At 32.3% G+C, this 27714-nt stretch overlaps 1 protein-coding gene across 2 annotated transcripts in view; it reads left to right on the top strand.

Annotated features, from left to right (window-relative positions):
- Nucleotides 1-1596: 1596 nt before the first annotated feature.
- LOC143920792 (uncharacterized) overlaps nt 1597-27714 on the top strand; it is a 68310-nt gene continuing 42192 nt past the window's right edge. For both annotated transcript variants that reach the window (XM_077443750.1, XM_077443749.1), the window contains exon 1: nt 1597-1743. The gene's annotated coding sequence lies outside the window, so the exon portion shown is untranslated. The remainder of the gene's footprint in view (nt 1744-27714) is intronic.

The raw sequence follows: 27714 nt of genomic DNA, 5'->3' as shown, positions 1-27714 counted from the left end.
CCAAATCGATCGTTTCTCTATCAGAGTTTGCCAATTTTATCTGATTATTGCTGAAACGGTTCCTGAAAATTGGTATTAAATCTAATCCTGTTGTCACAAAAATCTGCCTGTGTATAATTTGTATTAATTATACACAGTAATCTGAAATCCATAGATGTCACTATGATTATTATTTCTGATTAATTGTTATATTCTATATATTCTGATTGTATATGTATGTATTACTGTATTTCGCATTGGAGCCAATATGTAATGGCGAGTGTGTATTGATTTGTGACAATAAAAAATAAAATAAAATAATATATATATATATATATATATATATATATATATATATATATGACGTACATGCATTGCATAATATGTTTAGATATTCCTTCGATTTTATTTGAATTTTAATTTTCGGCGCCTGAGTGCGGTAGAGCTTTGCGTCATCATTTACTTTTCCAACCTATTCCTGCGAAAACGTCTGCTTTCAATAACTCGTCTCTTGTAAAGGCTATCCGGTTCTTTAATGTGATTGTTGAGCATTTTGAACCTGTTCAATTGTCATGTTGATGAGCTGGTTAGGTTCTTTAGATTCAACACGAGACTATTTGAATGAGATGAATGATTGGAGATTTTTTTGTTTTTATTTTGTTATTTTCTTTTATTTTGTAAAACTAGTTTGACGCTTTGGGGCAACCTGTCAGGTCACACTGGTCATTTCATTGTTATTATTATTATAAATAATAAATCAAATAAATTTTATTTATTTATTTTATTTTATTGTTAAAAATCAATATACACTCGCCATTACAGATTTGCTCCAATGTGACGGGTGTACGTTAACGAAATACAGAATACATAAACAATCATAAATCAGAAATACAGTAATACATACATATACAATCAGAATATATAGCATATAACAATTATACATAAATAATAATCATAGAGATATCTATGGACTATTTTTAGTTTTTTTATTGTATACAATTTTTATACATATAATAAATACGAAATTATAGAGATATCTATAGATTTCAGATTACTGTGTATAATTATTACAAATTATACACAGGCAGATTTTGTGACAACAGGATTAGATCTAATACCAATTTTCAGGAACCGTTTCAGCAATGATCAGATAAAATTGGCAATCTCTGATAGAGAAACGATCGATTTGGAGTCACAAAGCCCCCAAATCTAACCAGCAGTGGCGAGGACTCGAAACTTTGACCTCAGTGGTGCTAAATATATACGCTACCACTAAGCCAAACTGCTGGCTTAAATATGCATATACCTACATAATTATCCATAAAGTGGTTTTAGGGTGACCTATCATATGCAAAAAAAATGCTTTGTAATTCAGGAGTGCCGCAAGGTTCAGATCTTAGGACTATTTTATTTAACCCTTTAATTTGTGATATCTTATTTAGGAAAATTAATTTGAGACTTCAAGGTTGTCTTCGTATGTTAAAGGTTCTTGAGGAAAGTTCTGGAAAATGGTCGCCAGGGGTGGGTGGACTTCTGGTGCGCGAAATCCGATCTATAAAGGTGGGTTGTCGACCACTGTCTGTGGCTGTTGAGTGGCGCAGGCGCGGAGGCGGGCGCGCGCTCCGGGGGCCACTCGGCAGCAGGCGGTCGCGTCGACAGAGCGCGGGGCGCCGGCCGCGCCCCACCGCGCGCCCCCCCCTTTCTCACCACCACCACCCCGTCCCGTCCGGATGAGGCAGCGCCCCCCAACACGCCGCACGCACGGTAACCATCCATCACCACAATCATCCACCACCCCTCGAGACCGGATCACCCGCCTCGGAGCGCGCGCCCTTCGCCCGCCCCCACCCCACCCGACTCGAACCACCCCCGAAAACAGCTGACCCTCTATCCCCTCCCCCCCATTTTCCCACCCCGCTACCCCCGACCCACGCGAATAATCGATTTCCCATTTTTACTTCGGCCGTTTCCCGCGCCATCAAACATTCACACGCCGACACCGACCCATTATAAAACGGTTACACGAAAACTACCACCATTCATTTCACACACAAACGTACATTGTGCGCAAATTGAAAAACACACATGCACAATGTGCATTTCGAATTAACAGTCGCTCTACGTTCCCCGCTTGTATCGTTCGTTTGACCTCTACGATCCCGCTGTGTGTATATCTTTTGTATTTTATATTCTAAATATACAAAACATATACACATTGAAAATTGAATTTTATACAACAATTCAATTCCTAAAAAATAAATTATAATACAATATTTTTATCAATTAACAAACATATTTTCAATTATTTATATCAATTCAATTTAATTGCGTAATTGATTGTTTTAAACGATTTTTTAAACATAAACTTTTCATTTTTCATTTTTAATATTTAAACCATTGTTCTTATCAGTATCATTTGTACAATTGCGTCGCGTCAAAACAAGATGGAAATCATCAAGTAACCAATAAAAAAACATCCGAAAAGTGCATTGCAAGTTTGGCGCGTTATGTAACGTTCAACTCGTATCTGTTGCACCATCTGAATGTCTGAAAGCTTCGCACATCTTCGTCGTACATCTTCGCATGGAACTTCGAAACCATCCCCCGTCGAATATAGGCGGTGAGTTTTATAAAATGTATACTTAAATTCGTCGCTGGAAAATTTCAGGCCGAATTTTCCGGACGCGTGTCGCTTTCCTTCGCGAAAATCGTCACGCGTACTTTTCTTTTGTCATAAATTAAAATTTTCATCACCACTACGCTTGGACACGTTTCAACACGATTTGACGTGTTTGTCTGTATGTCTGTTTGTGTATGTGTGTGTGTGAGTGTGCACGTGGGTTTTGCGTGTAAATTTGCTACTATAGGGGTGCGTGTTTCAAATGCGTAATAATGGCGAGCTTCGTTTTAACGAGGACAGACTAAATTGCCCGAAAACAAAAGCGAGCAGAAGCAATCGCAGACAATAAAAGTAGTTGTCGGCGATATTGCCCACACACTAATTTATTATTGTTTTGCGATAAAAAGCAAGTATATATGTATGTATGTATGTACGTACACGTTTATATAAAAAGTCGTTATACAATTGTATGCTTTGTATAATAGCATGCTATGAATTATCCTTTTAGGTCTAATAATGTAACAATAAAATCCTCTCCTGCCAATTCAGCTAGTCTGAATTTGTTGATTGTTGCAAGAAATGCATATGCTTGCGGTTTGTAATCAATATCATTGTATTAAACACATTTTTTAATGTATTAGGATAAGTACACGGTTAGCCATAGCGCCGATTTGGGGGGTCCATGTTGTGACACTATGGCAAAATTAGAAACAAAGAAAAAAATAATATATGAAATTGTATTGGTTGGTCATGATCAAAATTTGCGGAATCGTTCCTTGGATCTATTTACGTAGCTATTTATTATTCGAATTTATCTAGGAAAATTGCTCGAATGTCATTTTGCTCAAAATATATTTTTTAATAGCTAAAAAATCAAACTTCCCAATAATTACTTTGCCCAATGTTGTGGAAAAACTTCCTAAACTCTTCCGATTGCTTTGAAACATTACCATTTTTCAAAGCTTGGCCCCTGATAGAGACTTTAATTGTTTCGACGTTGACAGCTTTTGATTACGTTCGGATGATTGCCCATGCATGTTTGACTTTCCGCCACCCACTCGTTTTGTCAAATTTTAATTGTTTAAGCAACTATAATTTATTAATTGATTTTGTACAAAGAAATGTGTACACAAGACAAAGACAAAAATCGTAAAACAAAATTATATAAACTGTAGATAAAAACGCAATATTATACATATAAAGTACAATATAAAATATAAATACATGCTTTTAATATGATAAATTGATTTGTTAAAATGTTTCTTTGTATTGCATTAATTATAAAAAATAATTAAATTAAATTCATTTTTTTTATATTATATAGTTTATTCCTTATATGGGTAGTTTATTCGGTAAACTTTTACATATTTTGAACAATATGATATTTGAGCAATTGATTTCCGAGCAATAAAAATCGAGCAATTGCATTCATTCAACTTATAGAAAGTTAGTTAATACGAATATGTTTATAGCGAGATCTCGACTGATACATAGAATTAACCAAATTCGATTGGTTAAACCTTCTATGTAGTGTCTGGATTTTATAATTTGAGCAATTGACTTTAGAACGATGTACGAGTATATCAAGCAATTGCATTCGATCAATTTACCAGAAGAGACTAATTCAAATTTTATATGGTTGTTTGTCGTTCAAAAATATGGTTATTTTACACTTTAATCATAAAATTGACTTATTCTGAGAAGTTGCGTTGATAAAATCACAGTTTCAAACTCAAGATTAATAAATATGTAGAACATTATACAGCGTTGAATACATCGGTTATGAAATTTCTCATTCTCTGAAAATCTCATTTCATTTACAGATTTTTTAAATATTATACATTCAATTAGAATCAAATCTTCTCATTAAAAACACGTCTATTGATTAGTGAAAAGTTGAAAAAATTAGAATTTGGGTATTTTTACAAAGCCTTTTAAATAAATATTGTTTAATATTTAGCGTGTTGCTATTTATTCAGGTATATTAAAATAAATCGAATGTGGGTATTGTAATATACAACAAAAAAAATTAGATAGTTTTAATTAATTTCAGATATTATGAGGAAATGCTTTCAATCCCTCGAGTCCGTAATATTTCGAGTTGGACTGAATTTAATTTATTTTTCTTTGCATATCATTTTTTCATTAATTTGAATAGCTTGTGTAGGGAAAAATAAATGATTTTGTTTTTTTTTATTTAAAAAATTACGTATTATATATTCTCGTTTGTTTGGTTTGTTAAGAGAGAAGCTTAGACACTTCGACTGCATTAAGAAATCTTCTTCTAAAAACTGTTGCCTGGAGTCGGGCACTTCAAGCTAGTAAGGTACAAGTATTGATAAAATATTTTCTAGACTTATTCATTACACTATGAAGGAAACAATGAGAAGAAAATAAAAAAATAATACAGCACATTTGTGATTATATATTGAAAATTAACTACAAACATGTCTTCGGTTCAACATATGTACATATATCTAATGTGGGCATATTAAGAAAACTCCTTAGCTTATTTTTTCAATATACATATTTTTAATCCATATTTAAATCCCTAACAGAAAAATTTCCCTGGAAAGTGAGAACCATTATATTGCGTTCATATATGTAGATAATGTCTTTTATACATTGTCACTGGATTATTTTAATTTACAATGAAATTATAATTTTACCTATTCTTCTTCTTCTTGTATCCTTATCAAACGCATATACGTCAACATCAAACATACTACATAGATAGCTTTCATATAAAACATGTCTTCAATTTTTTGTTTATATATAAAATTTAATACTTGGTAAAGGTGGCATAACCGATGGACCCAATTTTATATTTTTATGGGGACATTATTGGGTTTGCCCCTAAGTGATATCTACATATAATATTAAACTTGTACAAATGTATAGATTATACCTACGTATATCATTTTGATCATAAATCATATTCAAATCTCGATGCCGAAGTTCAGGTCGATGTATACAGACTTAGAGAAAGCCTTAAAAAAAATCAACCTTGGTATCCTTTTACGAAAATTTATTAATTTTGGGTTTTATGACAATCTTATCAAGTTATTTACTAGCTATTTATAAACACTCCCGCCGGCAATACGTTAACTATGGTCATTTTTCTATAACTAGTTATGGAGTCTATATATATAGTTATGGAGCTATAGGTCCATAACTAGTTATGGAGTCCCGCAAGGCACATACGTTGGGCCTCTTTTATTTTACCTCTTAATTACTGATATTTCATATTCTTTTAATCATTCGTAATTATTACTATATGCTAATTACTTCAAATTCTTCAGATCTATTGAAGCGATTTCTGAATGTCATTATCGTTTATAGGATCTCGATTCTTTGAGAATATGAAAATTGTCTCCCTCTCAATTCTAAAAAGTTTGACTTGGTGTCATATTTCGGGTCGCACGCGCCTATATTTCACTCTTACGTTATCGCTGAAAGTGATCTAAATTGAGTGTTGTAGACTTAAGATTTGGTAATAACATACGTTTGAAGCCGGTTAGAGATTTGATCGTCACATAGATTTTTTATGCAAAATGCTTATCATTTTAACAACCCATTTGTGCTGCATGTTCTGTGTGGCACTCTGATTTGCAGTATCTTGGAGTCTGGTTATGAGATTTAATACTTTTCGAAGGCCAAATACCGTTTACTCATTGAGAGAGTGCAGAAAAAGTTTTTTCGCCACTTATACCTATGTATATATGAATGAGTATGGTATTTACTCCTATTTATATCCCGCAGCGTTTTTATTAGATGCTGAGATTTATTATAGATCATTGGAAACTTGGAGCCAAATTTTCCCAGTGAAATTTTCAGCATATTAAAAGGACATGTAGACAATCCGCAAATTCACGAGTAACTCCGTTTCTGGGCTCCAAAACGTTCCCACATCACGTTCGCATTTTTTCTTCTTGCTTATTTTCACACATATGTACGTGCTATGATAAGGAACCGTTCCAACAATGAAATCAAATATATTGGCAAACTCTGGCAGAAAATGACCGACTTGGAGTCACAAATATCTTAGTATGACCAGCAGCATTAAGATTATACTCAAAATAAATTATTTTCAATTGAGGTAAGCTCATGGGATTGAACCCGGCGACCACTTGGTGCTTAGCATCAAAGCAACCACCAAGCTATGCTGCTGTCTAAGAGTTGTAACACTATCAATGGCTTATTTTGTGCCTTATGCTATATAGCCACAGCGTAGTGCACTGGTAGAGCTATTGCATACCAATAGAGAGGTCGTGAGTTCCGGTCCCGGTCTTAAAAGTCCCGGTTTACACTGCTGGCGAGATCTCGCCATGGTTTTATAAAAAAACAGATAAATCGTCATCCTTAAGAATTTTCCGTTTTTTCTAGCTTAATTGTCTGAAGCAGCACTACAGAAATACTCGGAATAAATCAATTTTAATCAAGGAATCGAACCCGAAAATCTCTCGGTGGCTAGTATGAACGCAACAACCAAATTTGCTGCTGACTAATTTTATTAATTATTCAGGTTGATTGCTCCAATTTAAATTACAGTTGAGAAAGTTCCTTGATTTTTTATGTTGAATTTAAAAATAAAAATAAATCTTGTGACTTTTACTATACCTATACAAAGCTTACATTAAAAGCTTACTGTTTATTAAAATATACATACATATATATACAAATATACCAGGAAGGCTTAACAGGTAAACCCCAAATGCGCCTTCCTGGTCCACATAATTATTACATAGATACATGTAAATCTAAACAATATCTGACATCTAAGGTTAGATATTACAAACATCGTATTAATACGATAAATAACGATGAATAACTTTCATGTAACAATACGAATTTTATATTCGATAAACAACCACAGAGACATCTATGGTGAGCAATATAGCGAAACATAAGATATAACAATAACTAAAGGTTCGCAACAGAAAATTGGGAAGTAAACGCCAATTTTACAGGAGTCGTTTCAATGTAAATCAGAAAATTTGGCAAATTCTGATAATAAACGATCGACCTCGGCAAACCAAGGTCTAGCCAACAGCGAGACTTAGCGGGAATCAAACTCGTAACATCAAGTACGAAATAATTCAACATTCACCACTAGACACATTTGGTATGTACAGTTACATACCAAAAACATCCGAAATATGAAATATATACATATCTAATATATAATTTGGAAAGAGACTTTGCATATACAATGTATGTATGTATATGTATATGTATATGTAACCTTCGTTCGTTGGTTCGTAGTTTTTTTTTTCGATTCATAGGCGCCGATTCGATTTTTTCCCCGGGTCCCTGACCCCCAAGTCCCCGGGGGCGAAGGCGCTGAAGGCGAAGCCGCCTTTGCACCAGGGGCGAAGGCGCCAGTGGCGCAGCCGCCTTCGCGCCGGGGGTGAAGCTCTAGGGGGCGCAGGCGCCGGATTCTGGTATACATATAATTTCAAAAGAGACTTACTATATGTTTGTTTGTTCGTGAAAGTCAATTTAATAAAAAAAAAACAAATGAGTATTCAAATAAATTTATATAAAATAAAGCTATTCAAATAAATTTAATAAAATGTTTACTATTAGATTAGTCATGTTTAAGCGGTTTATATTACAAAAAACGTGTTTACATATAATATAATCGTTATTTTAATACTTTTCATTCTATTATTTTTTATCTAAAACTTTCGAATAATTAACATTTCGGTTTTTTCCTCATGTATGTAGTATGTACATACATATGTATGTACGTATGTTCATACGTATAAAATAAATCGAAAATTTAAATATGCAAAAAGAAAATCGTGATGTAATCATCAATTCCTCGAAGTACAATGTTTCACCAATACATTTGCACATGTATTATGTACATGTATATATATATGTACATGTATTATGTACATACATATATATGTATGTATTGTATAATTTTCGAAGAATTACATCGCATATAATTTTATGGTTCACTTAAGCCGTCTGTTTGAGTATATTTTGAACACTTACTTAATATTCATTTCAGAATCCGGGAACGTTTTAGCCTCCGAACGACCCACATAAAAAAAAATCGTTTAATCTACACCGCAGATATTGATTTATTGCAAATTTTGATGTTAAAATTTGAACGTTTTTATTTCCGTCGGACTAGTTTCGCACACTGTTCGTCCCATTATTTTTGATTTGTGGTTTTTACCGACAATAATGAAACCGGTCCCGACCTTTTTGATCTTCATTCAGGCGCGTTCAAACGAGATCGGCAATACCAGATGATGATTGTTTGCATAAATAACGTAACAGACATAGTCGAATTTTTTCTTTTCCGTTTCGCTTTTTCTTTTTGTATTGCCCCACCGCCTCGTCAATATTTACGTTCGTGTCGATGTGCTTATTACGTATTTATCGACGCGAATAAGGAAAACTCGGGGGGAAAGTTTGCGTGAAAACTCCGAGTGACTTCGTCAAATCTTGTACGCGTGTACCGAATTAATAGTTTGGTAAACAGTTCAGAAACGACACGCCTAATTTATCTAGTTTTACAAGTATCGTTATATCGAAACTACATACATAGTTTATTAAGTCCCGAAATTTAACCATGCGAATGAATTTCCACGCATAATACATACATAGTTACATATATTAAGTGGTGTAATTCGATTTTCGTAACTACATGTTTCCAAAAATAAACGGCAACCTGATATTTTTTTACTGATGATGCTCTTCGAATAGGTTTCTAATCGAGATATATTTATTATAAACTTATCAATGATCATTAAAACTGTATGAAAATGGTACGAGTTTTGTTTGGGGATAATAAATAAACAAGTATGTACATATTTATAAACCAGTAGCGTGGTCTAGTGGTGAATGTTGAATTATCTCGTACTTGATGTTACGAGTTCGATTCCCGCCAAGTCTCGCTATTGGCCAGAACTTGATTTGTCAAGGTCGATCGTTTCTTATCAGAATTTGCCAATTTTTCTGATTTTCATTGAAACGATTCCTGTAAAATTGGCGTTTCCTTCCCAATTTTCTGTTGCGGACCTTTAGTTATTTTTATATCTTAGGTTTCGCCATATTGATCACCATAGATGTCTCTGTGGTTGTTTATCGAATATAAAATTCGTATTGTTACATGAAAGTTATTTATCGTATTGATACGATATTTGTAATATCTGACGATAGATGTCAGATATTGTTTAGATTTACATGTATCTATGTAATAATTATGTGGACCAGAAAGGCGCATTTGGGGTTTACCTGTTAAGCCTTCCTGGTATATTTGTATATATGTATGTAAAAATAAATAAATAAATATTTACTTTTTTCAGAAGCATTGCTATCAACTAAAAATTTATTTATGCAGACATGTATTTGATAGCAGATAACAGGAAATTTAAATGTGTAAGCAAAATAGATTGCCAGAAACCCTTGTGGAAGCCCACTAGGTGACTGTATTAGTGTTATATTTACAATACGTAATTACTTAAGTAACTTTTTTAAAGACTAATACAAAAATGTGGCTTACATATATCATAGGCTTGATAATTCTTCATAATTTTACTGTTCAATTGGTTTTTATTTTATTTTAATTGAATTGGAACCGATTAAAGCATGAGACTTACATTAATAAAAATTACATGCTATCATATAATATAACTTTTTTGCTCTTAATATATATGTAGGATATGAAAATAGGAACGAAATTGTGGTAACAGCTCCATTTAGCCAAACTTTTCCACTAACGACTACTGCAATGATGCTTTATGTGTACGCTATATGTATAGTGGAAATTCTTGGCATACTTTTCATTAATGTTGAATGTAGAAAAGTGATTTTTCCCCGCTGGCAATTAATTACAACAGCCCAAAATTTTCCCCATTTTCACTTTCACCACTGCATCATTCAGCGACCATCGTCAGATGGAAAATTCAACACGTCGTAGCACATACACACACACACACACACCCTTACTCGATAACATAATCTTTAGTGCTCATTACGAGAGGTTTTCCCCTAATGGCACTTTCGCACGAGCGAGTATGCGTCTACTTTTCAACGAAATAACCGCAGTGTTTGACGCCGTATGTGCGCCGTGAAAATTCTAGACTCCTTTGAAAGGCTTCCGAGACACGTTTCGATGAACAAAATATGCGAAATTGTTGTTTTCCGCTTTAAAAACACAATGACGTCACTCGCGTATGTACGTATTTTCTGGCTGCGTATTGAAATTCTTTTATTCCATTGACATTCAAATACGCAATCGTGTTTCGTTTACCGCGTAAAATATTTTATCGGATGTAAAGATCTTATGTGCTTTTTATTTTTTGTGCGATATACGTATTTTATTTTCAACATCGCATTGAATTATAAAATGGTATGTAATTCGAAAAAAATATATGAAAAACTGTTTCCCATAAATGTAGTTTTGCGTATTGAACTTTTTTTTAAATCGATGAATGCCTGAAATTATTTCTTCCAAGTAACGATATGGTTTATGATTTAAACGTTTTGGAATAATAAATATATCCAACATAATTGAGGCGTTTTATTCGAAATAGGCGTAAGTCCACTTTTCTTCATTTCGAGAAATATTTTGCCTTTTACAATATTTAAAAATAATGTTGGCATAAAATAAGTTTTTTTTTGCTTTTCCGAGATTCTGGACATATCGAATTTAAAGTAGTGATAGCAGTTTGTGAATTAAGTCAAACTAAAATAGTGTTTTTTGGAACTGAAATTTGGACTTCCGCCACATTCAAATATAACGGCTCGTGTGACTGAATCTGAAGCAGAAAGAAATGTTAAGTTGAAAATACATTTATTCAATTTGTGTCGGTCTGTGTGAATAATTATTTAAATTGAAAGAAAAATGGAGTAGAATAAATGAGTAGTGGAGTAGAATAAATAAAAATGCTTCGAACTTCGAAGTGTTGAATTTATTATTTAGTCATGTTCTTGGAGAATTATTTTACAAATGCTTTTATTAATATACGCATAGACTTATGCTGTACTATTTAATCAGCTAATTTTATAATACATACATGGAAAATACTTAAGAACGGCGGCATGTCCGAGGGACTCGGTATTATATTTTCCCATGATGGTTTAGATGGGATTTATATGGTTGCTCCTGTATGAAATCTATGGTATTAAACTTAAAATCGTATTCAAATTGTGGTGATATAATTTGGTAGGTTGATTTTTTCCAATTTTGGTGAGGAACCGTTTCAACAATGAAATCAGATAAATTGGCAAACTCTGATAGGAAACGATCGACAAATGAAACAAGTCTGACCAGCAGCACTACAGATAATACTCGGAATAAATTATATTTAATCGGGGTCTAACTACCAAGCTATGCTGCTGGCAGTCTTGAGATATTCAAAATAATGTAGAAATAAATATTTTATTTATACTTATCAGTTAAGAAATAAATATTTTACTATTTTAATTCATAGAAAAAGAACACTCGTCTTTACAGATCGCTCCAAAGCGACTAGTGAACTTAAACATATACAATGCAATCAATATACATACATACATAAGAATTTTATACAATGCGAATTCATTTAACATCCACAGTGACATCTATGGAGACATTTTCGCAACATTTTATAATCAAAACGCTGAATAATTTGAGATTAGCAAGAGAGATAGGAAAAGAGATGCCAATTTTTACAGGAACAGTTTAAATTAAAATCAGAAAAATTAGCAAACTCTGATAAGCAACGATCGAAGTGGAGTCACAAACAATAATCTGGCCAGCAGCGGGACTCTAGTGGGACTTGAACCCGTGATCACTCTGCTCGAAAGCATAATGTCAACCACTAGTCGTGTATTTGTGATGGCCTGAAATCAGTGGACGTCTTCTGAAATGACATTACGAAACCTTTGAAAATATATTTTGTTTTTGGTTTAATCAATGTAAAATATTATTTATGTACCGAAGATTCCGAGGAGAGAAAGGACAGTTAGACAGTTTTTTCGACATCAAGCAATCAAATTTTAGTGCCCACTCTTGAAACGTCTCGAGTGTTGTTTATGTAACTGGAAAAGTTCAAAAATAATTAACGAAACAGTACCTGCGTTACTCAACTTCAATATTTATTACGCTCGGATTTCTTTGTGCGGATTCGGGTCGACTAAATTCGCGCAATTAAATTAATTTAAGTGCACGTCGGGGGCTCGACCCGAAACGAAAAAACAGAAAGTACAAAGCGAGATATGCAAAATGAAAATTACGCCTCGTTTCGGGCATGTCCATGTTTATAGCCGATGATTATATTAGCATATTTAAATCGGAGTTTTCCGCACGATGTGTCGTCTCGCGCTGCGTGGGGGGCGCACGCGGGGGAAAACTCGTTCGAGCGATTTTCCTAATCCGATAAGAAAGCATGAAAACGTAAACACAAAGCCGTAATTATGCACGTGCCTATACAGCCACATGCACAAGCGTACGTATCGTATTATACGTTACATATATACGTATGTACGTGTATATTCGGAAAACGTCAAACGCAAACGGCAAAAAATCAAACCTGCATCGAAACACGCAACTATTAAATCAAAATTATTTTTAGCACGCATGCTGAAAGAGTTCAAGTTTCGTCATCCCTATTTCCATCATAAATCACCGTTACAGTAATGACAAGTCGTTTTTATTATACGTTCAAACGTATATTACACATAACGGGTGACCGAGCTGTGCTTGGTAAAAAGGTGGTTAGGGAAAATATGATTTGTTTGCAACATATAGCTAGCAGCGTGGCTCGGTGGTTGGGTTGATACTAAGCACCGAGTGGTTGCCGGGTTAGATCCAGCGAGCTGACTTCGGTTGAAAATAATTTATTCCGAGTATAATCTTTAATGCTGCTGGTCAGATTTGGATCCAAGTCGATCGTTTCCTATCAAAGTTTGCCAATTTATCTGGTTTTATTGTTGAAACGGTTCTTCCATCAAATTGGCAAAAAATATACTACCCACTGTGTCACCACTGTTTGATTATGATTTCAAAAATTTATTATCTGTAACATAGATGTCTCGCTTATTTTCTTGTATATAGTATTTGTACTATGCTTATATGGCTGGTCATAGTGACGCGGTAGAATATTCTATAATGTCATTGTGTCTAATATGTAAATAAATAAATAAATATGTTCATATTGCTTAGTCTAATGTCAAATGGTTTGCGTCCTGCATCCTGTCCGCAGGATACCAGTCTTACTTGCGTGTGCACGAGTAGGATGCAATTTATCGAAGATTTATCAGTTACAAAAGTAATATAGCAACCTTAATGAATTTTTAGTTCTATTAGTAAATTTAAGCCAAAAATAAGCGAATGAAAATTTTGGCAAACTCGCCGGTTTTAACGGTAAAATCGTCAGTTCTTTAAATAAATGGTCAGTAACATTTACGAAAATTCGAAAAAAAAATGCACAGGCAGTTATTATAGTTATAACTTTTTTTGTTAAACAGACAATAGTTAAACGGTCAATGACTGATAATATAACTTACTGACCGAATCAAACGAAGTTATTAAATAAATATATAAAAGCTGTGTATTTTTTTAAAAAATTAAAATTAAATTGTGTAAAATTAATCAATTTAGATTTTTTAAATATATAGTATTTTATAAATTTCTCTAGTATTATCACAGAGCAAAAAATAAAATCACGTTTTTAGTAACCAGACCGGAGATTTAACAATCCTTACTAAATTTGACCCATTAAATTCAAATATGATAATGATTTTTGTTGGTTTGTTCTCATTGATAAGAGCATTTTTTTGGCTTTTGTTGTCTTTAGCTCAAAATTTAGTATTCTTGTGCTCAAAATGAGTATTGGTATCGAAAATCAGATATTTTTCCTATCGATTCTGATTTTTTATTGCTTTCAAATACTAATAGCTATATATCTAGCGAATTTTTAAAGCCAAAAATACATTTTATTTTATTAAACATTTTTTTCCTATTTTCTTATGAATTTTCACTTTACCGCGTTTATAAGGATTAGTTTTCTGTTTCAATATTTTTTTAGTCTCACTCAATCTCCATATTCAATGTAATATAAGATATTTTTAGAAAAAAACATCAAAAGTTTTATTGTATCTTAAATTTTGATTTATGGCAAATTTTATTCAAATCATCGCAACATATGTATGTATATATGTATGTATAGGCGATCATATAAATGCCGAATTTTTGATTGATAAGTTTTTGCAATAAAATTGGATCAGTGGCATCTATGGCAGCTCAAATCTTGTCTTTCAAATTTTTGTGAACTGTTGCTATACTATTTTAATACAAAAATAGTCTTACCAGTCAATTGACGTCACTCTTTCATAAAGTGATACTATTATTGAGTGCAATGAAATGATTTTTTGATGACTTCTATGTGGTATGATGGCGCCTTGTTGAAACCAGAGCTATGTATGTAGTTCAAATCTATTTCATTCAATTGTAAATACAGACGATAAAAATACTTGCTTGACTGTTCAATGATCCTATGATTTGGATTAAAAATTGCTCTAGACCTGAGTTGAAATATGTCAATGTTTTAATATTATGAATGCTTTATATGAAAGACAATGACATTCAACATCCGTTGGATCAAACTTTATATTGCGGAAAATTTCCCGGCGAAAATTTTTGCCCGTTGCGAAAATAAAATAAGGTAATATACATATGTAGGTGAAAAACTACGCAATTATTCGAGCACCTGCCTACTGGTAATTTTTCGTCCATCACAGGTCTGTTTTATCACCGAAAATATTATTCGCGATAACGCCAACACACACGATGGTAAGAGTATTTTACGAGATAATAAATTAAATTAAATGTATTTTTAAGGCTCGAGCGTTTATTACAACGGCTTTTTTATTGTTTTACTTTGTACTTTACTTCAATGAGTATTCTTTTTATTGCTTGTAGGGGTGTAGTGTGTTGCCTGATGGCAATCAGCTCACCCATTTCCGAAAAATATGTTTTAATTCAAACGTGTTTACACTTTTTTTGGAAATTCAAAAACATTCAATGAATTTAAACATTTATGCATACCATATTACTTTATATATATACCATATTACTTTATTTTAATTCGTGCATCAATTCGTTTCCGAAACCACCCGTTTCGATTTATATTTGCGGTAGCCTAGGGTCGGTAGCATCGCGGCGGCTGCCAAGGGGTGACCACTTATGGGCGGCAGCCTCGGGTTGGTAGCCTAGGCAGCCTCGACTACTGTTTTAGTTCCGATTACTGTTTCAGTTCCGGATCCCGATTCCTGTTTCTGTTCCGGATCCCGAATTTTTAACAGCTCCGGATCCCAATTACTATTTCAATTTTGGATCCGGATTCCTTTTTCAGTTCCGGACCTGGATTTCTTTTTCAGTTCCGGTTCCCGATCCTTGTTTCAGTTCCGATTCCCGATTCCCGATTTCTATTTTGGTTCCGAATCTGATTAATTATTACTATTTGTATTGTAACTTTATTTTAAATCATGTATCAATTTATTTCCGTAACCACTCGTTGAAATTTCAACGGACACACTAGTTTATTATATAAATCTGATGCCATAAAATTAATAAATACAAGATTATACTACATATCCCTATCAACTTCAGCTAGGATTATTTTCTTATTATGCTTATTTCTATCAATTTTATCTTTCATTGTATTTAGATACTATTTTTTTAATAGACCTTATCTTTGTGTGTCGTCATATTCAATCGTTTTGCTACCATTACTTATACTTCAGCTTGAACATTTTTTTCCTTCGATCTTGTTTTTCTGAATATACATATGTACATATGTATAGGCACAGTTTCTTATCTTTCTTAGACATTTGCAAATTATAAATCATGAATACCACCTTATTTTGTTCTAAATCCCTATTCAGCTCGAGCAGTTTTCGGTTGAGTTTTTATTTTTATTTTTCCATTTACATACTATTTGAAAATTTTGTATTGAGTGAAGAGAGGGTTCCATGACAACTGAACACATGACAAAAGAACATGATTGTTTTGTAATTTATTTTACTTGCATTACGTAGGTATTATTTGACCTCGATTGACAATAATTTATTTTGAGTATTTTCTGTAGTGCTGCTGGTCAGATTTTGATATGTGTGACTCCAAATCGATCGCTTCCTATCAGAGTTTGCCAATTCATCTTGTTTCATTGTTGAAACGGTTCCATATCAAATTGGCAATAACTATCCTACCTATATATGTATGTACTTTGTCACCACTATTTGAATATGATTTCAAAAATTTATAATCTATAAATGTATATACATATGTATAAGGTTAGTAACATATATTTCGCTGAAGGATAACTCAAAAAAAGACATAACGGGAAAATAATTGGATTATGCCACCTTTCTCAAGTAAATAAATAAATATTTCAAACTTTTTTCAAGTTGTCTTCAATAGTGTATAAACTCACTTAAAACCGTGTGTAATTGATGCTGTGTTTAACGGTCGTGTATTCAGTTGTCACGCATTTATTAGTCGTGTCTTCTCTTTTCAGTTGTCTGATCACCATAGAAAGACCCATACTTTAAGAGGGCTGTACACCCGAAACCTTAATTTTGTTACCGTTCCTTTCTTCGATATATATATTAAGTGTATGTATATATTGAGTGAATGCGACAATATATATATATATATATATATATCTATATATATATATATATATATTGAGTGAATGCGAGAGTTGCGCTTCGACCAGATAAAACGTATTTTAAATTGACAAAATCGAGGTTTCGTATTCTCCTATTTTCTTCGCCAAAACTGGACCAATTTTTAAAAAAATTTCATCATCGGTATGAGAAAAATACTTTCTGTGCATCTATCGGCGTATTTTTTTTTTAAATCGGCCGTTAAATAAGCACGCTGGACTCGTTTCGTGGGTGTAAAAAAGAAGCGATTTTATAAATGTTTGGCGGCTCCTAGCTCCTATAAAAAATAATTAATCAAAAAAATAAAACGATAGATGCACCCCAGTGATGGATATCCATAGCATATTAAAAAATAATTTCTCTAGTGCCATAATTGAGGAAGGGAGAAGTATAGTACGTTTATATGGACAAGGCGCTGCTGTCCAGCCCTCTTAAGCATTTCACTCGAGATTATTTTGCTATTTACTATTTTCTATTACTATTTTCTCTAGATTATTTATCTCCTAATAAATTTCATGAATAGTATTGAAATCGGTATATATTGTGGTAATTATATCTAACTGAAAGATATATACGTTAAAACTGAACACTCTGTTCGTTGAAATGAAACATGAAAAAAATGCTAAAATTGATAAAAGACAGATGCTATTGTAAAAATACGAATCTTATACGAAACATATACGAGTACCGATCCCTCACGTGTTATTTTTCGACATTTGCAATTCATAAATAATTTTTGTACGATACAAAATTATAAAATTTAATAATAGCTGCAACAACAGCAAGAAATACTATTGTTTACGTCGTTATGTTTATGAGTGTGCTTTAATACTGTACAAAAAATATTTATGTCAAAACATTACTCGTGTGCGTTGCTTCCATTAAAAAAAACTAACATCTGTTTATATGAATAAGTGTAATATATATGATTTTAAATTAGCGCCATAATATATTATCAGAGAGAGAGAGATATTTTTTTAGTTTCTTTTTGGCAGATGTATGTATGTACATTTACCAGACAGGCGTACCTTTTTTGTATCAATAAAAAAATAGCACAGTAATTCCAAACACTGAAGGCAAACGGTCACTGAAGCAAATACTTTGACAAAGGACACACTGTATGGAGTTGGAACAAAAAAACCTTACAAAATGTCCATGTAATTCGGTATCCGTTTTCCTTGGAATTACACAACATACAATTGAATTTCTGAATTTTTTTTTTTTGCCTAGACGTTCTTCCTTCTATCCTGTAGGATTTTCCATCCCTTACTTGAATGTATGTACATATGTATATACATTTATATTTCGAGAACTAATTCAATCCCTCAAAAGGACAAAATAAAAGCTTCACTTAACACCAACACCAAACTTTCAAATTTTTTATTTTAATATTGCACAGTAAAATAAAATTGACAGTTTTAAAAAATTTGGATCATAGCTATGCTATGACTACACGTCCTTTATTTGAGAGGATAATCCTCTTTTCACTATATTTCACTGTTTGTTCTTTAGATTTATTTATTTTCTAAAATTGCCCTTTTGTCCTTTATTTTGTAACATCGACTAACATTAAAAGTATTAACGGTGGTACATATCAAGATGCAATTCATAAATTTTGTCAATCTTGTATTAATTACACTGTGACAAATACTTTAATATATAACTCATTGAATTCAAATATTGCAATGATATTTTTTTATAAAAATTATGCGATATGGTATTTAAAAAATGCGCAACTTTTACAGTCACAGTATAGTCTTTTCGGTAATTTAGTCTTTTCAGGCTTTTACAGTCTTTAACTTAAAATCTAGTGTTGCTATGCCAAAAGTGACTATTAAAATCAATGGTCAGATGTTTTTCCGATTGCTTTTGATTTTTATATGCTTAAAAATTCTTAAAATTGATTATCTAGTGAATTTTAAAAGTCAAAAATATACTTTTTTTGCCCATTTTTTTTCCGCGATGTATTTAGCAAATTTTTCACTTTACCAAGTTTATAAGGAATAATTTTCTTTCTTAATATTTTTTATCTAAATGTACTAATTCGTGCGGTAAATTTCAATAACGTGTAATAAAATTCTATTGTTTAAAATTCTAAATTTTGTATGCGTATATTTTATGATAAATGTTTTAAACTTTAAGCATTTTTTTAAGTTATAAAACTTCTTAATAACTTCTTAATGATTCTTTAATGTCCTTCAATTTCTCCGAAGAATATGGTCAGCGTATTCATAGCATCTAATATATAATTTCGAAATAGATTTTGTATGTATGTATGTAAGTTTTGGTTCGTAGAATCCGCGACGGTAAATTTAATATAAAATCAAATGAATTTAAATAAAATAAAAATATTCAAATAAATTTAATTAAATAATTACTATTAGATTAGCCATGTTTAAAGCCGGAGCCGGGTAAAACCACTAGTACCTACTACATATAAAACAAACCCTACTAAAACAAACCGCTGTAAAACAAACCCTATTATAAAATCATTTCATATTTAGCTTATTATTATTTTATAACATTTTATACCCGGAAGGCCTTACAACAGACCTGGATATTTGTGACTCCAGGTCGATCGTTTCCTATCAGATTTTGCCAATTTTCCGATTAAAAATTGGCTTCTGCCGATTAAAAATTGGCAGAAGCTTAACAACCGAGGTATGCTGCTGGTTTAAAGTATACAAAAAAAAAAGTATGCAAAGTATACGTTTCATAATAATTCCAAGACTTGATCTGTTTTATTACTTACCTCTTATACAGTTCACATGGCTTTCGTGTTAGTGGTCATTTTTATCTATTATCCGATCGTTTTCATACTTTGCCATATTGCTCATATTGGTCATCAATATACGTTAATGTATCGTCTGCCATTACGTTGGAGATAAAATATCGTATACAATGCGTATCAAATATCCAGAATCTCGGGTACGGTGACGTTTATGACGGTACGGCAAGCTACCATAATCTTTCTTCAACCTTTTCGCCTTGATATGGCGATATCAGATTTTAATTGTTTAAACGCCTATAATTCACTCTATATTTTATAAAATTTGCTCTATAGGTTCTCGATATCTCTAATATTTAAATACATATGGTTTTAACTCTCATATGTATATATAAATTTCAAATTTGGCGTCTAGCTTCATGTAATGTAATACACGATATATATTGATTTTTGGTCAAATATGTCAGATCTGACATTTCACGGCTAAAAGTATATCTCTTCACGGAGTTTTATCTGCGAGATAAGTATTCAATAAGAAGTTATGTTGTATCTAATTGTTAATATGATTTACAATAAGCTTACATACATTTAGTTTTTTACAATAAGCTTATTCTTATTCACTGAAACACACACACACACATACACACAAATAAATGCAATCAGATATGTACATACATATGACTCGCTCACTTCCAGACAGAGAGAATCCAAAGAAAAACCGTTGAAAAATACGGTCGAAGTTCAATCCTTAAAGTACGCAGGCGACCGAGCCGGTAGATATACCGCTTTTCAATTTCCCAGCTTTTCCTAGCGGTCTATTTTATTTGTGCGAGCCGAACCGCCTTCCGCAGATACGTGGCAGATAGTCGAATCTAATAGTGAGCCCAGAGTAGACTAGTCTACCTTTAGTACGTACATATCGTAGGCCAGGGCACGTTTGATTTCGCGAGTTTCGGTCACATAAATCAAGTGGCTATACATGCCTACATACATATGTATGTTTGTTTGTATGTATGTATATATGCGTAAATACGAGGAGCGGCCTATTCCATTACGGGCGAACTTTCAGCACGCCCCTCAGGAAATGGTTGTCGTGTTTCACAAATGTAAAAATACTGTCGGGGTGCCATGCTCATTATCAATCCGTTACGGCACGCACACTACGTGTAAATATATCGCTTGTGCTCTAACGATCAGATTTTCCGTTACGTGAAAATCTGGCAAAATAGAGGTTTGAGTATTTTCAGCGTCGGAAAATTTTTCACCTAGGTTTGTATGTATTATATGTATGTACGTACGTAGCTCGCGTGATAAAGAAGCCAGCCAACAAACTTATATTGAACGTTTCTCATGTGTGATTCAAATCTATTCTGCAAATTTAAACGCACCCCCCCCCCTTTCCCCTCCCTCCCCTATTTAACCGATCAGTAAAAAATTCACATTTTGATCAGTAAAAAAAACATTTGGTAGATGAAAACAATAGATTGATCAGTGAATATAGGTATTAACCCCCACGTTATTACGTTTTTCGTAATAACTATGTATGTGGTTTTCAAAGCTATACATCCTATATTTTTTGTATTCCTAGAATGAACTACAAGAAATTTATTTTAATAGATTTTGTATGATTTAGAAAAGGGGTACATCGTAAAAAAATACATTTATACATTTCTACGTTCCAAAGTATGATTTAAAGGTGGTGGGCGATAAGTCATGTTTTTGACTTTTCGCTTGCATGTTCATGTTGATCGATGAATCAATGCGAAAGTAACAGACGGCTATATTTTCGTAAGCTATTGTTTTCGTCGCTTTTGGCGCGTGACTATTGAGTCATGCAGTCGCCTGTTGGCCTTACCTATGTGCGTTTGCTTGTTGATGCTTGTCGTCATTTATTAATACAAAACTAGTCAAAAAAATGCTATAGGACTAAAACTTTTTTATGTTGATGTATAAAATGATTAATAAGATATATACATATATTGAACCCATTTGTATTGAGAAAAGCTGTATTTTGATTAAAAAATACTGGGGTCTTATTCGACCCCGGTTCGGGACACTCGTTCGATCTCGACGCTCCGTTCTTCAAAAGTTAAATAGTATGATAAGTATTTAAATAATAAGAGGAGTAATTAAACCAAAATGATCAATTCAAAATGAAACGATCAGTTTTACGAATTCTGACAGATGAATTAGAGCCAATGTTTCCAATGTTATGGATCGTTTTCGGTAGTGTATTCATCACCCATTTACGCCGGACCATGCGTTGATAAAATCTGACATTCACTGGTGTTTTGATTTCTCGCTTTTCTCCTGGACGTCGAATTCGTTTTTCGAATGGCTTTCTTTCATTTACTGACATTATTGGCTTCCTGGTTTTTGTTTTTTCCCTTGGACTGCTTTTTCTCGGATATGTGTTTAACCCGGCTTTAACAACTTGAACACCGTTCATAAACTTAGCCCCTCTACGTTTTCAACACCCCGGTCCTTGCCCCTCGCTCCAGGTTCATTTCAGTCTCACTGTCTCATTGTCTGAATTAATAAATACGTGTCTGTTGAATTAATAAATACTGACCCTAACAACCTAATCTTAAATTAATATGGCCAACCCTAACTTAACCTAACCTAACCTGACCCTCAAATAAAGTGTTGTCTGCTAAGATCTAAGATGGGCGACGCGCTATCATCCTACTGTCAAAAATTATAATTTATTTGGTTTAACTTATCATTTATATTAATTAATTACGGATCGAAAATTGTTATTTACTGATCGAAAAATGAATATTTACCGATCATTTATATTATTTAATTGATCATTTTAGCTATTTTTCACCCACCAAACAATTAGTTCCCTATTTTTAGTGAAGCTATTCCCAATTTTTTTTTGATTGCATACTTTTTGTTAGTCTGTTTCGAAAAATTTCAGCCTTCATTTTAGATTTTGTTTCAATTTGGGTAGATTTTATTTATTTTTACATATATTTATATTCCATAAAGGTCTAACAGGTAAATCACAAATCACCTTCCTGACTGATTACAAACATCGATATTCAATTTTTAATAATATTTTTAAATTTATATTCCTATGAACAATATAATTTTTTTTTATTTAAATTTAATTTCATTTATATTTTACCATGATACGGACTTAGCCCCTGGTCGACACTAATGGTATTTAAATTATACATAAATTTATAGATTGTAGATTCGAAATCATATTTAAATAGTGGTAACATATAGTAGGTAAGATTTTTTTTACCAATTCTATTGAGAAACCGCTTCAACAATATAAAAATCAGATAAATTTGAAAACTCTGGAAACGATCGACTTACAATTTTTTTTATTATTATTTCAATAATAAAAAATATGTACATATATAATATTTAATACGAGATAGTCAAAGTTCGAATTATATTTTTTTAAATAATGTATGTTTGTTCCCTGATGTATTTAGACCAAACTATTCTTAAAGATTCACCGGTTGAACGAAAAACATAAATTCATATGGAATATTTTTCGAAGAATATTTTCCGAGAAGCGATTTTAAAGGTCTAACCCTTTTACTGTCTGCATTCTTGTCATCTAATAGATATCACATCTTCTCTTGATAAAATCTATTGAGAGCTTACGACCACCTAGCCAAAGGCTTCTTTGTCATTTCAAACCAACGAAAGTAAAACTTTTCCCGATCCATATTCCTATAGCATAGCTTTTTTCTGATGGTTTTTCCCGTCGAGTTTGCTTTCCATTATTATTTGAAAAATGATAGAACGTAGTTTTATCTAATGAACCCTTTACTCTCTGTCATTAAATTTTCCGAGCTTGTTTTACATATGTACATACAAGCTTATATTTCAAGAACGTTGATCTGAATTTAATTATAACCAAATTCTTACAATCTGATAAAATCAAATACACATTTTCAGGATTTGAGCCTATCTTTCGGTTTTCATTATCCTATTGCTGCAATAAAAACATCAAATAAAATTTTACGAATTTTTGTAATCTAATGTCCATATCCATAAAATGGACCAAATTGAACTGGTTAAATCGGATATAAGTACGTACATACATATGTATGTATGTACTGTAATACAAATTTGTAGATTATATTGTGTACAGTATTTTATTGTATTTTTAGTAATATTTCTAGACATGATTTTTATAAAGTACTAGTGTTGTGCTGTTGATTTCAACGGGTGGGTTCCTTCGGAAAGGAATTGATACACGAATTAAATATTATATATAAATATAGTTTAACATAATTTATAGGCGCGCTTGCGTATTACATAATGCGCCGTTCGCCCGAGCAAAGTTATGAATTAATGTATGTGTGTGTGTGTGTGTCTTCGTGGATGTGTGCGTGTGTACGCTCCCGCGCAGCGCATCTGACGCTAACGCCACCCGTTACAAGCCAGGTGCTCAATATCAGGAGCATATATCAGACGCTTCACACCCCCTACTTCCCTGCTTCCCCACTTCCCGGCATCTTCTACATCCCGCCACATCGTTATGAATAACTATGCCACATCCCTATGTATACTCCTGGCATTCTTAAATTGTTTTTTTTTAATCTCAATACTTGTCCACGCGTCCGCTACATACTTACCCACATATGTACATCGCATCCGTTATATATATATATATATATATATATATATATATATATATATATATATATATATATATATATATATATATATATATATATATATATATATATATATATTATTGACTGAGCTTTTTTCGGTAAATATTTGATTAGGGAGTGTATGGTTAATTTGCAATACATGAATATATGGATAAACGGACTATTCTGCAAAAAGTGATCTCGCGCAAATCACTAAATTCTCGATCACGGAACATCTTGTACTCGAATTCTCGTTAGTACAATATTTCACGTGGGTAGCTTTCGATTGATGGAGTTTTTGGGTGACTTGTTTGAGTTTGAGATTTTAGTGACTTGCGCGAGATCGCTTTTTGCCCAATAATCAATGAACCGAATATTTGTATGTATGCATGTACATACATATGTATGTATTTATATTGATTGAGAAAACAAATACATACATATGTATGTACAAACGAATAAAAAAATGACTCAACTATTGTCTCGACACGTTCGGACATGTCTGGACACATCCAAACTTATCTAGACCTGTATGGATATTATATGTATGTACATATGTTACATGCTCAAGGCACACAGCTTTGCGAAAAACAATGATTTTTTTCAATTTTCAAATGTGATTTTGGCTGCCAAATCTAATAAATAATCTTGACCTTTTCTTGCGTGTGATCAAGCATGTAAATATAAAAGGTTTTTTCTCAAATCGTGAATATTTTAAGGTCAAATGTAAACATTAAAAAATCATTACTTAAGTTTTCGAGAAAAAAATGACTAATATACATGTACATGTAATACAATACTGGCTCGTTTCATAGTATAGGATATAATATATAATATTTTGAATATACATGCATATGTACATATATATGTATATGTACATGTATACGTGTTTGTCAGTTCTTGGAATACTTTTTCGTAATCCGTTATCTTTTATCGCATAATACCACTACTATACATGCAGTGGGAAGAAAAGTCGCGTGACGGCTTAATACAGGTGAAGTATACAATATATTGAATATAGGTATGTATGTATATTGTATAATGTATGCGAATTTAAGGTAGTATTAATAGTGAAATGGAAAATGTTGCATTCGTTATGCTTCCTGTAATGAATTTGCCCTAAAGTCAATATTTATTCAGAGCGGTGGGCTGAAAGGAAAAGTTTGTTTTATATCCCTCAGTCTGAAAAGCTGGTCCGAAACACGACCAAATATTATATTACGTCCGTTTAATATTGCAAAACATTTTGAATGGTTTCGCAACGTTGAAATTAATACGGAAAGGTGTAACGTCGTAGTTTGCGCAAAATTTCAAAATGTACGCCTATTCAAAAATAGTAATTTTGACTTACCTACTGGAAATTGACTTTTGCTCTACATACATATAATAACAATATTTTCATCACTCACTGTGCGTTTTAAAATTGTAATAAATATTGATTTATTTATCACAATTCTTATAAGTTGACCCAAAACGTTACCATTAAGAAGGCCGGACACCAACGCCTAGTCCATACAAACGTATTACACTTCTCCCTTCTTCAATTATGGCACTAGAGAAATATTTTTTTAATATGCTATGGATATTTACCATAGGCATGTTTCTGTGGTTTTATTTTTTTTTATTGGTAATTTTTTTTAGGCGCTAGGAGCCGCCAAACATCTATAAAATCGCCTATTTTTTACACCCACAAAAAGAGTCCAGCGTGCTTATTTAAGGGTTGATTTTTAAAAAAATTCGAGCATACAAACATAGTAAATATCTTTCTCATACCGATGATGAAATTATTTTTTAAATTGGTCCAGTTTCGGTGGAGAAAATTGGAGAATATGAAACCTCGAATTTGTCGATTTAAAATATGTATTATCTGGTCGAAGCGCAACTGTCGCATTCACTCAATATATATATATATATATATATATATATATATATATATATATATATATATATATATATATATATATATATATATATATATATATATATATATATATATATATATATATATATATATATATATATATTGATATTAACTCAATATACATATATATCGAAGAAAGGAACGGCAACAAAATTTAGGTTTCGGGTGTACAGCCCTCTTAACATCTATCAGGGTTTCTTAACCTTTTTGAATCGTGACCCAAATTAGGCTAATAATTTACTATGACTCCCCAAGAAAAGATACATACAAATAACAAATAAATCAATTTTAACTACATATGTGATATTTAATTTGACAAATTTGAACCTTAGCTTTGAGAAAATCAAACCTTGATGTTATTTCAGACAGGCTAAGTTATATTTGAGGTACAACTTTGGTTCTTGTTATATACTTAAAGCCTTACCTCGTCTATGTAAAAGTATTATAACAGATGCAAGTATCCAATTACGTTTGAATATTCAAAGAGATCTTCTTCGAAATGTTATTTTATTTGTAACGTATCGCATGAAATTCATCTCAAAGATATACATAGCTTTTCTTGAAAAATATTTTGTGATCTATTAAAAATAATTGAAGCGTGCAGCCGAATAAAGCTATGTTTATATATATTTTACAGGAGAGCCAAATAACAAAAGTGCTAATACGCTCTGTTATGAACGATAAAATAAGAACCCAATATCTTTATTCCACTTGGGCTCTATAATAATATAATACCAATTTGTATTAAAACAAACAAATTTAAACAAAAATACAATTTTCTTTTTTAATTTTTATTTATACGATCTACATATAAAGTTCAATTAATAATAGTAGTATTTATTTTAATAATATAACGGCCACTCACGACACATATATCTTTACTCCACTGAAAAATTCATACCTAATCAAGAAGCATTTTGAACCCCTTGTACGTACATTTGAAATAAACTGTGGATGCAGATTGTTAGAAGATTAATACATGTATTATTAATCAATTAAAAAAATGGTTTTGTAAAATTGTAACATACATACATATGTATATCATTATTTAGCCGCACACTACTATTCATGATTCATAAGCTAAGAACCCCTGCAATAGAAAAATACTCAATGTGTTGTTAATAATTTTCCAATAAGACTTTTTCCCTTGATGATAGTCTCA

The sequence above is a fragment of the Arctopsyche grandis genome, chromosome 13, assembly GCF_051622035.1.
Source record: "Arctopsyche grandis isolate Sample6627 chromosome 13, ASM5162203v2, whole genome shotgun sequence".
Lineage (NCBI taxonomy): Eukaryota > Metazoa > Arthropoda > Insecta > Trichoptera > Hydropsychidae > Arctopsyche > Arctopsyche grandis.
Note: the sequence above shows the minus strand (reverse complement) of the source record. Positions and strands in the feature narration are given on the sequence as shown.